The sequence below is a fragment of the Fragaria vesca genome, linkage group LG1, assembly GCF_000184155.1.
Source record: "Fragaria vesca subsp. vesca linkage group LG1, FraVesHawaii_1.0, whole genome shotgun sequence".
NCBI lineage: Eukaryota > Viridiplantae > Streptophyta > Magnoliopsida > Rosales > Rosaceae > Fragaria > Fragaria vesca.
Window position 1 is genome coordinate 20332092 of NC_020491.1, and position 13973 is coordinate 20346064.

The window sequence follows — 13973 nt, forward strand, 5'->3', positions numbered from 1 at the left end:
TTGCACCTCACATAGATATTTGTCAAGTTGTCGAGAAACTTCAAAAGATATGGAAGCACCTCTAAAGTAGTTTACATGTATTGTCTACAAGAATTAGAATCAGAAGTGGATTGTTTTAACTGAAACACAGATATTTTATTCATAAACTGACAAGCTTTAACAAGAGAACATATAAACCACACAACCAAACTGCTTTTGGAAACCTCAAAAACTAGTTCCAAAAAGAAATCTCAAATAGAATGCGAATGAACTAGACTAAGCACTAGCAATTATACAGGCCGACCACTGCCCTCAATCTGCATGAAAGATATCAAATTGCAGCTGAAGATGCCTTTAAAATCCCTCCACATCCTCCTGTTTTCAAGAAGGCTCTTATCCACTACCAGGACAACAACCAATACCGCACTGTACGCATAATTTAGGTCATCCACATTAGTTTCCACAACTTTTATTAAAAGCTTGGGGTACTAAATTTTTGAGAGCATTTAAACATTTAAGGAAGGATTTGCTGGAATCTTCCAGTTTTCAAATGTCTTCTAAATGTTTTATTTAAGAAGGAAGTTCTTCGTATTGGGTCATAAAGTTACTTTTTGTAAGTCATGTTCCCTCGATCATTGATAAATGCACCATTTGTACAACTAATAATATAGAGAGAGAATAAAGTTTCCGCCACAAGACAAAAGATTTTAATGACATTAAGTAATTTTGACCATGCCTACACTTTAGAAGTGGAACCAATTTAAACTCCAAGAGATCTTAATCATTTAGTTGTACCTTTTTACAAAACAATCAAAAAAAAAAAACAATTCATGAACAGAATAAGAAAATATAAATATCAAGATCAACTGGTTAGTATTTTTACTCAAGCTACCTAAATTTTCTTCCAAGTAGACATAAGAGGGCAAATAATTAAATGAGTTCTGTTGAAATATTTTGATAATATGAGGTTTGTATTTTTTGCAAGAATTTGTAATCTATTAAAGCTGACCAACTATTATGTAGGTGTTTATGCATTCATCTGTATGTTGGGTAGTATATTAAAGTTGATGCTGTTTTAGGGAAAAAAAAATATACCTTCACCTCACATTCCCAGATAATATATGAGATGCAGAGATTTCAAAATTAATGTCACACAAATAGAAATTTTACATAACTTTAGAAAAGAAACAAACCTGAGTAAAAAGAAAAACCCAGAAAAATGGAGAATAGCAAACAAATGAATAGCAGTGGAGAACTGAGATCAATAAACCTTTGCATGAAATCTGCAAATAATAAACAGAAAACGATAAGATTCTGCAACTAATCGCTATATTTATACAACATTGTAATTTACCCTCTCACTCACTACCATCATAACAGAACACAACACAAATATAAACTTTCAAAGTCTCTAATTGAATGGTTTAGTGACAAAGTACGTAATAATGAACAATCACCTTATAGCCCTGATGCTTCATTAAAGGTGGTGAAGAATCAAAGCAATAAGGTAATTGTCCACCAATACATTACTTGTCACAAAAAACTTTCTTATTTAAAAGAGTTTAAAATTAGAATAGAATATTTAGAAGTTTTGAAAATCTTAATCCAGTAAAGGTGAATTGCTTCGAATAGCATTTGGGTACTCAGCTTTAGTGGATCTCCTGCAAAAGATTCACCAAAAATCGTAACCTTCTACCTTTTTCAAGAACAACTTCAAATCCTCCCTACATAAACAAAGAACATAAGAGTCGATGACTGGAAGAAAAAAAAATTCATCAATACCCATTTCTTATTCATTAAGAAGAAACTCGACTTAAAAAAAAAAAAAAAACTAACAATCAATTATCAGTTTCGGTGTCAACTAAATTGATACCAATAGAATTTACGCACTAAACATTATTGGATCTCACTGCAGAATATTCACCAAAAAATTGATAACAACTTCCCATCCTTTCTACTTAAAAAGAGTTAAACAATTCAAAAAACAAAAGAAAAAAAACATCGATCACCAACAACTAGAAAGACTGAACTTTCTTCATCTTTAATAATTACACCAGTTTTCACATATACACCAATCAAATCATTCTACTTTTTATTATAAAAAATATTTCCAGTGTCGATAACATAATATCATTTGATGTCAATTACATTATCATGCATAGCGTACTCCTTTGTACAATTGTCCGATCCAAATCCACAGTAGAGCACTATTGTTTTCCTTTATTTGGAAATGGCTTTTTTTTCTGGCACAATTTTCACTACATAAAGGAATAAGAAACCAATTCCTAGAAGATGATAACGACCAGCAGCACTGAAATAAATAAAAGAGCAGATAAAAGATAAAAGATAACGAATCAATATAGCCAGAAAATAAAAATCCGACAAAAACTGGTTTACAAAGTACTAAGATCAGATCAGTCAACAGTAAAGAAGAAGATTCATGACAACACAAAATCCAAAGGCAATCAAAATTCACTTTTTATTAAAAAAGAAATACAAACCCAAGTATCATATATTTCCTCTCACTTTCCAGCCACCAAACAAAGCAAGAGTGAAAGCACAACCCAAGAAAGTCCAACTGAAGAAAGCAGAAATCCCTCTCAACTCATATGAACAAGGAACCCTATTCATCATGTATAAGCAACTATAATGGTCAATAGATGGATTTGATTGTTGTCTCACAACAAGTTGAAATCTAAACTGTATTATATCATTAAAGAAATGGTTCAGCTAGCTAGTAGTAATGAAAGGCTAACAATATAAAATGAACATATAAATATTTTAAAACACCCAGAAAACAACATGCAAGAGATTCGGTGGAGTTGAGAGAGAGAGAGAGAGAGAGAGAGAGAGAGAGAGAGAGAGAGAGAGCAAGAAAAGATATAGGAAGTGATGAAATGCAAGCCCAACACTGTCAAATACTGTTAGGAACTGTTCCATATGAACAGTCCTACAACAAATAGATATACAGTAAAAGGTAAACTAAAAATGTGCCCACGCTTGCTGTGGGTTTTGGATCTTTAGACCAATAATGCTACATGAGTTCTTTAGCAGTTTCGTCATTTGGGTCCACCATTGTAAACTCTTGGTTTCTGGATGCAGTGATAGTGGAATTCTGGGTAGTTAGATAAGAAAACAAACTATGAATCGGCAAAAGAAATACAATCTGTAAGGTAATCAGATGAAATATAATAATGAAGAATATCATTCTTATATATGTTAAAGATACAATATTGAATTCTCAATTACAATCTTATATTCAGTTCACATATAAGACACTAATGTTATATTCAGTTCATATCCATATGATGAAACTTGATATTCCTCGAGTAATTTCTGACCGACTTGATTGCTCAAAAAATAGTTTCTCAAAATGAAAAGTTCATTAGTAGCTTGCTAAACACACATGATAAAACAGAGTTCGCAATCAATTTCATGATATCACAATTAGGGAATCCAGGGTACTAATATTAAACATAAACATAGATATACACATATTGGTGATCAAAATTAGGGAATGCAAGGTACTAATATTAAAGCTTCCGGATTTATTAACCAGATGTAGAAGCATCTATAGTAGCACATCATGAAGTTGTAAGCTAAAAAGGAAGTTACCTTACTAGACTTTTACTTGGCATTGGTTTGCAAAGCCGGTTGCTGCATGAGGCGATGTTCATTTTCTTTGCTAATGAAACATGCCCAGGAGTTGAACATGAAGGAAAAGATATCCTAGATAAGTTGTTGGATATTAGTGATGATGCAGCCTCCATAATCTGTAAGTGCAACAAATCAGTGTATATAATAAATAAACAAATGAAAATGCACAGTAGAAAAGGAGAGGTCAATCACCTAAATGAAAATTCAATATCAAGAGATTTCATTTTGGATATATATATTTTGCGCTCGTTTAAGGCTTTAAACAGCTGCTTGCTTATTGAGTGGACTTTCTTTTTGTTTATTCCTGAAACAGACATGCTAAAAAAAAAGCGACAGATTGAGTTTATCGGTTGCAAGAGGTCAAAACTATACTTGAAAATTACTTCAAGAAGTCAATGAGAAATAACCAAGTGAAAGATAGGAAAAATAGATGTCATTTTAGCTTTTCTATTATTCCATTTTCCCATATGCAGTTTACTCAAGCATTCATCATTTCATATTTCATAGTAGATTCTAATTTGAGATCAGCAGTTTAGAGTGTTGGTTGTGTTACCTGTAAAGAGCTTGCTGCATATCATGACCCGGGCTGATTAGGCAACTGACTGGCTTTTTCTCATTTGCTTGAAGCATGTGGAGCAAGCTGGGTAGAATATCTTTCTTCTAGCACATTGTAGCTCTACAAAATATCTGTTGGTTCTGTAATGTAGAGCATGAAATTGACGTTGTGAGTAAATGCTCAATGAGTGGTAAGTAAAACAAAAATGTAGCTTTTCTATCTCACATACGGCTGGATCTTTAATTTGGAGATCATATTTGTCTACAGCCTCCAACACCACTTGAAAATCAAATGCCAATTTTGCCAATTCAAAATCAGAAACAAAATTCAATTACAACAGAACATTAAGATAAAGAGAAATACACAGAATATAAATTCAATTGTATCTGGATTCCCCAAATACACAGAACAGTAGGAATAATAGAAAATAAAACGGTCATTCAGAATTGAACATAGTATTGAAACAAAGCAATTCAAGAGTAGACATTGTCACATGAGTAGTATCCATGATCTATAGGTTGCTCATCTATTAATCAAATGCTCATTCTCATTCTTCAGCAATATTCAACACAGAAAGAAAAACCCAGCAACGTAATAGAAACCAATTGATTGATAAAACAAAAAACACAGTGATTGCTCACTTTCATAATACATGCAAAGTAATTCAAAAGTACTGAAGTAACGTCTAATGCAATTAAAAGTACCTTTTTGGAGTTGATATACAAAGAATACTGTCAGCTTGACTGCAAAACTTGATCAGAAGGATTAAAATGTTTCACCCTGCAAAAAGGAAGCATATTGATAGTGTCTAAAACAGAATTTGAAAGCAGATGAAAATTAAAGCGTGCCTGAAACTCTTCAAACTGACAATATTTAAATTTGAACACAAAATCATTCAGCATATATCAAATAACTAAAACTGAAAATGTGAACGGAAACAAATATATGGAACCTAACATGGGGTTTTTCTTTCTGTATTAAGAATAATAGCAGACAAAGGACTTGTAGCAAAGAAACAAATGAGGTCACTAACCATAATTGACATCTGCAAAGTGTACTGGAGTGTATATGGATCATTTATTTACTTCATCCCTCTCTGCAACTGTAGCTTTCAAAAGAAATAAACCCAGATGTTTTGTTTGAGCTTTTTTTAGGCTCTGTTTGTAACCAACTGTAGCTTTCAAAAGAAATAAACCCAGATGTTTTGTTTGAGCCTTTTTTAGGCTCTGTTTGTAACCAAAAAACAATAAGAAGAAGAAATAAACCCAGATTAATCTCAAAGCTCCAACATTCAAAACTAAATTCAGACACAACTCAACTCAAAATTGTAAATTGCGCAATTGAAAGAGGATGGAGGAACAATACCCATTCTTTTTTCTTCGGATCAATGTCGGAACCTGTACCCATTCTTGTTTCTTCCTTATGGTCTTCAATTTTCATCTTTCAATTGTGGCTGACGTTGAGATTCTTTGGCCTTTAGTTGTGGAGAACAGTAACCAGACCATGACGTCTATATTTGATGCTTCACTAAAACAAAGTAAAAAGCATCTTATACTATTAGCTTCTTATGTATTGCAAATGCAATCACCTAAAAATAGAGTTTTCAGCCAGTGGAAACAACAGAGAACTTGCATTTACCCTCTTTCAATGATCAGTTGGAAACATTCATTCTTACCAACATAAAACACTAAACCATGCTCTAAGACTATAAAGTTTTCAAGCCATCAAGAAATTTGCATTAAGATTTAAAATTACAGTATTGGCAAGAGAACCAAACTTTAAGACTATACCAAACAGAAAGATACAAACAAACCACCAAGAAAGGTGTTCAGTTGTGATTTGAAGTAGTTAAAGGTTTTAAATTCATATACAATGTGAAATTCAAAATTGAATCAGTATATAAATTTATAGAAGCCCATGAAAAACGAAGAAGAGCATAAACTAAAATCAAAGGGAGGAAAAAGAATAAGTTGGTAGCAGAATCAAATTACCCCTGTGGCAACAAAAAACCTCTGAGCCTTAGACTTTTGTTTTATTTCGAATCCTTGGATTCCCTCAACAACGCCACCACTCCTCAATTAATTCTCGCATTCCCAGATTTCAACCTGAATTTTAAAAAGGGGAATTAATCGCTACACAATATTATAAGACCCATGTCAAGAATTAATCAAAAGTTCGCAATGAAAAAAAAGAAATCTGCTGTTCAAGAAGAATTGGGGAAAAAAGAATCCATATGAAAAAAATAGCAGTATATGAGAACCCAGAATGAAAGATCACCATATGAAAATCTAGTAGGAAAAAAAATCACTTGAAATACCCCATAGTATCCAATCTGAACAAGTGATTACTTAAAATCCCCACAGCCCCAACCTATGTACGAAATATAAACTTCATCAAAAAACATCTTCGATTTCAAGTAGAAGCAGTTTTTGCCTTGCCACAAAATGCAGTGAACTCAAATTCAAGAGGCAATAGAACCAAAGAAACATGAAATCAGTTTTGGGCTACAGAGTCTTTCTTCCTTCAATTACAGGCGAAAGAGTGTTTCCTGAACCGGCACATAAGACAGTATATTGCACAGGCTCAAAATTGTTTTATCCCAGCAGCATTGATACCTTGATAATAAAATAATAGCAATCCAAATCCATTAAGAAATAACTTGATTATAATGATGCATAATGGCACTAAAGTATTAAGCCTCTCTATATTAGTTAAGTTCCAAAAAGTTTAAGGATCAAGAAATGCTTAGTAACTCTATAGATCTTTTGTTTTGTAAGTAATCAGAGTTCTGTTGGTATTAAATTTCTCATTAAAGGTTTAAGCTGTGTTCAAATTATTGTGTTCCCATGTCAGTAAAGCTAATGTCTTATTCTTTAAAACAGATTTAACTTCTTTCTATCAAACCTGGGAAAAGTGAGGGCAGTTGTTATCCACATATTTGATCAAAACAAGACTTCCCGATTGTCATTCAGCTAAGCTCCAGATCTGCACATTAAACACCAAAAAGAATCAAACAGCACACCAAAAAGAATTTAACAGCACACTAATAGTTTATTTAAACTTTAACAATACTAAAAACAAAGGATATAAAGGCAATCATCTTATGAACCTTAAAACAAAAGAACCAATGCTTTTAAGTACTCTTGCTGAGACCAAACCGCAGCAGCATTGATACCCTGTACAAATGAAAGGAATAAATTGCAAAATTGATACTGCAATACTAAACATGAAGACCATGATCAAGTTGAAAAATTCATGTTGATATGTATCATTTCAGTAGGCATTTACTATTAGTGTATCATACATATCTCATCAAATAAAGTCACTTGCTATTCATATATTTTAGTGCATTTTTCATATTGCATCAAATAGAGTATTCCAGTAAGATCAGTAACCGAAGTAGTTTTACTACCTCAATAAGATCAGCATGCCTTTCCCTATTGACAAATAAAGTCAAGCAGTCAACTACTGTCATTCCTACTGTCCAAAATTGCAGGCACATTTCCCTCTTCTGTAGGTCTATCAACTATAAATGATTGATTGGTAATAAGGGGGGCAGGAACACAGAAAAAGTGGATACTCATACTCAGAAGTTGAAAATTTACAATCTAGATAATTTACCTTTGCAGTTGGAAAAGTTTTTGAAGGATCAGATTTCTTATTCTGTTTTTTTCTCTATGACATTGTCACCTGCAAACAAAAATTTAAGAATATAGTGGACTTCACTTTTAAGAAGCTAAAAATTAAGGCACGAGGATATTCGTTCTCCTTACAATTTGATGTTTCAATGTTATAGTTCAAGTCAGGAATGACCAATCAATAATGTTATATAAAAAAAAGATGATGCTTCTTTTTGTTGCTGGCATTGTGGAAATGGATACAATTTCAAAGTTCCCAGAAATCAGAGATAAACACATTAAAATGAGTAACAAATCAAAACTAAAACACACAAAAATTAGATAGAGAAACTGACCGACTTGCATAAATAAGACAAAAACCACGTTGAGCAAGTCTTCTCCCTGAGTTTGGAACAACATTTTTGCCGTTATCATATACACAATATCCATGCTCCTCACATCAAAAACCCAACATCACAACCCTAAACTCCTGGCACCATAGAACCCCAAATCAGTCATACAAACCCGAAATCTTATTTCAACAAAAAAAATTGCAGAATGAAAAAATAAAAGTGAAATTGAAACTTGAAAACGAATAATGAAGCCCTCCCCTTGACCGATGTAGAATCGTTGAGCTTCTGAATCCCATGACCTGTAAAACAGCAAACTTCAAATCGCTGCATCAACAAAACTCAAAATCAAGTTTCATCTCTCACTCTCTATCAATAAGAAAACGCAGAGGAATTGGGTGTTCTGGAGAACAAACTGATGGAAACCGATATAAACTAAAAATGGCAAGCACAGTAAGAAAGATAGAAGATACATACAGATCAAAACCCAGATCAAATACCATATCTTAAACCCAGATGTTTACCCAGAAATACCTATTTGAAGAGAGGGTATGGATAAAGACAGAAAGAGAAACCAAAATGAAAGAAAGGGTTGGAAGGGGCGATCTTTTATGAGACAGAGAGCAGAAGGATAAGATATGCTTCTGTAGGGGTGAGGGAGAGGTGGCCTGTAGGGGTCGAAATATGGTGGTGGAGGTCCTGGAGGACCCGACGGTGGAGGCCCTGGAGCAAAAGGTCGTGGAGGAGGAGAAGGAGGACCAGGGGGAATGGGGGATGGTGATGGTGATCTAAATCGTTGTTTTTGGCCCTTATACAGATCGTTGTATAATTTGAAATCACTTGTTATATACTACAAAGTCTGATAGTTATAGTTGATCAATTTCAAGGTTGCATGCAACTATATCAACTTTATAGCTGATATCCTTGACCTTTACTTAGGTGCACTTGATGTCTGTTGATTTTTTATCAGAACATGAAATTCTCATTAAGCCACAAACAGGCAAAGAAAAACAGAAGAAACACTGAAAAGAAAAACACGAGCGCTAGAAACAACCAAAGTAGGCTAGCAAAACTAAGCAAAACAACACAAAGAAAACACAGCAGAACTTAATACTGTTTTATTCTTATGCAGATTGTAAAGAATTTTCAATATGGTCTTATTCTAGTCTACACAACCCAATTCCCTATTTGGTTATATGATATAATCATGCCTAACTGACATGGACTTGACAAGAATTATAAAATGCTATCAAAAGGAATAGTTCATAGACAGCTAACCGTATAAAGTCGGTAACCATTCATCTCCTGACGGACAAAATACACAAGACTCCATGGAGAACAGGTAAATTTCCTCATAAGTTTCTCCATGGAGAATTGGACGCATCCGGGAAAAAACAAAAGGGTATATAAGAAAGATAATATTTGTTTAGTGTTTTTACATGTGTAGTACATGATAATGGTACACATGTCACTTTGATGCGGTAGATAACATACGGACATGAAACATATTTCAGCAAAGATGCCTTTATTGACAATGCAGACATTGAAACAACAAAATATGCTAATGAAATCTGTGATTTGATCAAAGTTGTTTTTATTCCTTTTTGTTTTCTTTTTCTTTCCTATTAATTTTGAAAATACTTGACCAATTCAAACGTTCAGGAAACTTAGTTGGTAACTTGATGTCTCTGTTTTATTCTTATGCAGATTGTAAAGAATTTCAATATGGTCATATTCTAGTCTACACAACCCAATTCCCTGCTATTTGGTTATATGATATAATCATGCCCAACTGACATGGACTTGACAATAGTTACAGAATGCTATCAGAAGGAATAGTTCATAGACAGCTAACCATACAAAGTTGAAAACCAATCATCTCCTGACCGACAAAATACACAATATTTTGTGTGGCCGAGTTGATCCACTGGTCAAGCACATTAGATGACTTTTGTAGAGTGGCTTGATCAATAGAGACAAAAGCAGCAAACCCTCCAATCTCAAGTCTCTTTGCATTCTGGATGTTGACCAAAGATAAAAGTACCACCGGATCAATTCAAAGAACAAAGATCAACGAACAACACTCCAATATGAAAACAATAATATAGGAATAGATAAAACACACTTAGAACACAATAATACAGCTTTTTTTCCATCGTCAGCAAGTACATGTTCATTGCAAATGAGATGCTGAAAGGCAGGTTTGCCAAATAATGCAGTAGATAACTCCACAAGAGCGTAGAACCTGCATAATCGAAAGGAAACAATGAGGCCTAGCTTAGACATTGGAAACTTGTGCTCAAGTTAGGATAAAAGCTGACACAAAGGAATCTAATCCTACAATAGGCAGCCGACAGTCATTATATTAATTAAAAAAGAAAGAAAAAAAACCTTCACTGCCTCTCAAGTCTCATAGATGGAACTTGAAATTTATACATTAGAGTTTTGCGGGAATAGAAATAAGTAGTATCATCCTGACTTGATCTCTCAGACCAAAAAACTGTAGGTGAGCAGAAAAATATCCCAACTAAAGAGTATTAGCATATAAATAGTTCCTTAAAAAGAAATTTGTTGAAATTTAAATGTCCCAAACGAATCCTTAAACCCTATATGACACCATGAAAATGAAAGCTACATTTAATTGAATTAGGGACCTGCAGATATAAAGGTAACCTTATACTACAACTGCCTCCCAATAAACAGATTAGAAGAGCAATGTCTCTTTTCTCGTCAATTGCCTTGCTTACCACGGAAACTGTTTCCAAATGTCTACCCTTCACATATGCACCTGCTTCCCAAGAAATAGTATCTCCCGACAGTTCCGTCACCATCAGGGTCAATGGCTTAGCACCAAATATATACAAACATGCACCAAACTAATTAGCGTGTAATTAGAATAATTTCAAACTATTGATGAATCTGCCGTTTTGTTTTCAAACTTTTGATGTAATTAGAATAATTTCAAACTTCACCTGTACGGCTCTTTAACCTCTTGTGATTACACCTCACATAGATATTTGTCAAGTTGTCGAGAAACTTCAAAAGATATGGAAGCACCTCTAAAGTAGTTTACATGTATTGTCTACAAGAATTAGAATCAGAAGTGGATTGTTTTAACTGAAACACAGATATTTTATTCATAAACTGACAAGCTTTAACAAGAGAACATATAAACCACACAACCAAACTGCTTTTGGAAACCTCAAAAACTAGTTCCAAAAAGAAATCTCAAATAGAATGCGAATGAACTAGACTAAGCACTAGCAATCATACAGGCCGACCACTGCCCTCAATCTGCATGAAAGATATCAAATTGCAGCTGAAGATGCCTTTAAAATCCCTCCACATCCTCCTGTTTTCAAGAAGGCTCTTATCCACTACCAGGACAACAACCAATACCGCACTGTACGCATAATTTAGGTCATCCACATTAGTTTCCACAACTTTTATTAAAAGCTTGGGGTACTAAATTTTTGAGAGCATTTAAACATTTAAGAAGGATTTGCTGGAATCTTCTAGTTTTCAAGTGTTTTCTAAATGCTTTATTTAAGAAGGAAGTTATTCGTATTGGGTCATAAAGTTACTTTTTGTAAGTCATGTTCCCTCGATCATTGATAAATGCACCATTTGTACAACTAATAATATAGAGAGAGAATAAAGTTTCCGCCACAAGACAAAAGATTTTAATGACATTAAGTAAATAAGTCATTAAGTAATTTTGACAAACAAAAAGAAGCAAAAGATTTAGATGACATTATATTTGAATTTATGAAATTCTAGGGAATCCACATCTAAGTATTACTGAATTACTGATTAATTCTAAATAAGCACCCTCAGACAGCTTAAATATCCATCAAAACCCCACCCTGACTCTAAAATAACTTCTAGTTAGGTACAAAAAATTTCCGGCACCAGTTATATAGCCTTGTTTCATTGCACTCAAAAACTATTAAGGATGCAGATAAAAGGAAACATACAGACTCGTTAAAAACAAAACATTGCTTCACTCGTAGCAGCCTTTGTGTTAGTAAATGCATATACATTAGGAACTTTTATGTTCTGTACTACTGCTCTGCATTAGAATGTAAGAGATTTTATTTTTTTATTTTTTATTTTTGTCGAAATCCCCTTTTCCCAGATATATGAAGCTACCCTTGATCTAAGGTTCTGCTAAATACAGATTCTCGTAAAAATTAAAGTTTCAAAGATAATAAATGTAACTGAACAACGGGTCATACAGGATTATAACAGGTAATTCCACAACTGAGATTCCAAAAGCACACGATCAATGAATAACACCAACCAAAATTCAAGGCCCGCAATTCAATAACCACCTATAAATCACTAACAGTAAAAATTAATAAAACAAATCAACGAAAGCACAAAAAAGGCTGTGAAATCCACACACTCCAAATTTTAATCCACAAACCCACTTTCCATTTTCAGTAATCATTTTCATATGAAGACAAAATTTAAATCACTAAGGACAAAATTGAAGTTACTAAAAATAGAAAGTGGGTGTGTGGATCACAATTTGGGTTGTGTGGATTTCACTTCCCCACAAAAAATTGAAATCGCTAACAGATAAGGACCAATACCCACAATTTTCGTTTTATGGACTTTGGATAAGCCAACAGTTTGCATCCTTATTTTGCTGATCGATCTCAATGGCCCCAACACCTTCCTCTTCATGTAGAGTGAGATTCATGTCGATCTAAAATTCCAAACCAAGCCTGAATCTAAAACCACATAAAAACCAAAATGTGCAACTAATCAAAAACAAAATTATTGAGGAATCTAGGCTAATTAATGAGAATAACAAAAAGTTAAGCACACCAAAATTAATTACTGATAGCATGAAATTTAGAAAGAAATTAAGTCACAGTTAATGTAGTGCAAGAACATTGGATACATAGTTGAACATTAAGAATTTATGATCCATTAGAAACGCATACGAGTAGCAGATTATGAATCTCTAATGCAAGACTGGTTTTTATTTAAAAGTATGAAAAAGGCTAGCCTAGTGATAGCTTGGTTCCATAGGGTTACATCATCAATACGTCGAAAAACGCCAAATTGAGGACCGCGGCTAGATGGAATAGTGATATGATCTATATTGTGCCGGTGAAGATCAAAAACCTGTTAGAATCAACAGAAAATATTTAACTCATATGCAGTAACAGAAAATATCAAGAGAAAACTACAATCTTTTTCCTTTTGTTATATAGGCCCCCTACATAAGATGGATATAGTTCTACAGATACATGACCAATAACTACTATATGAATAAAGTAAGATTAGTTAGCTTCCCATCACCTTCCTTCTCCTGCCTTTGACGAACCCAAATATAAGAATATTAAACTTCTGCATTACCGAAACCCCAAATCAGTCTCCATCATTCAGTCACAGAACACAGAAAAGAAAAAAGAAAAAAAAAATGAAGCATTCCCGGAAGCAGCACAACTCACCCAATCTTTCAGATGATCAAGAGACTTGAGTGAGGTATCTGAGGCTTAGCAAGGCTTCCGAGCTTGATGAAACCCTACCGAATAGGGTCAACAACAAATCATACCGGAATAAAAAAAAAAGTGATAATTAAGAATAAGGTTTACTTACTTTTTGCCTAAAAATTGGCCCATCCGAGCCTCCCATCTCCCACACTTATGCAAAGTCACTCTATATTTTGAGCTACCTCTAGGGAACCTGTCACTTTGTCGGCGAAATACATCCACACATTCCGCCTTTGTTAAATTGCTCATCTGTTCAGCAACATATTACAAAAGAATATAATCGATCTTCCTCATATCCACAAAA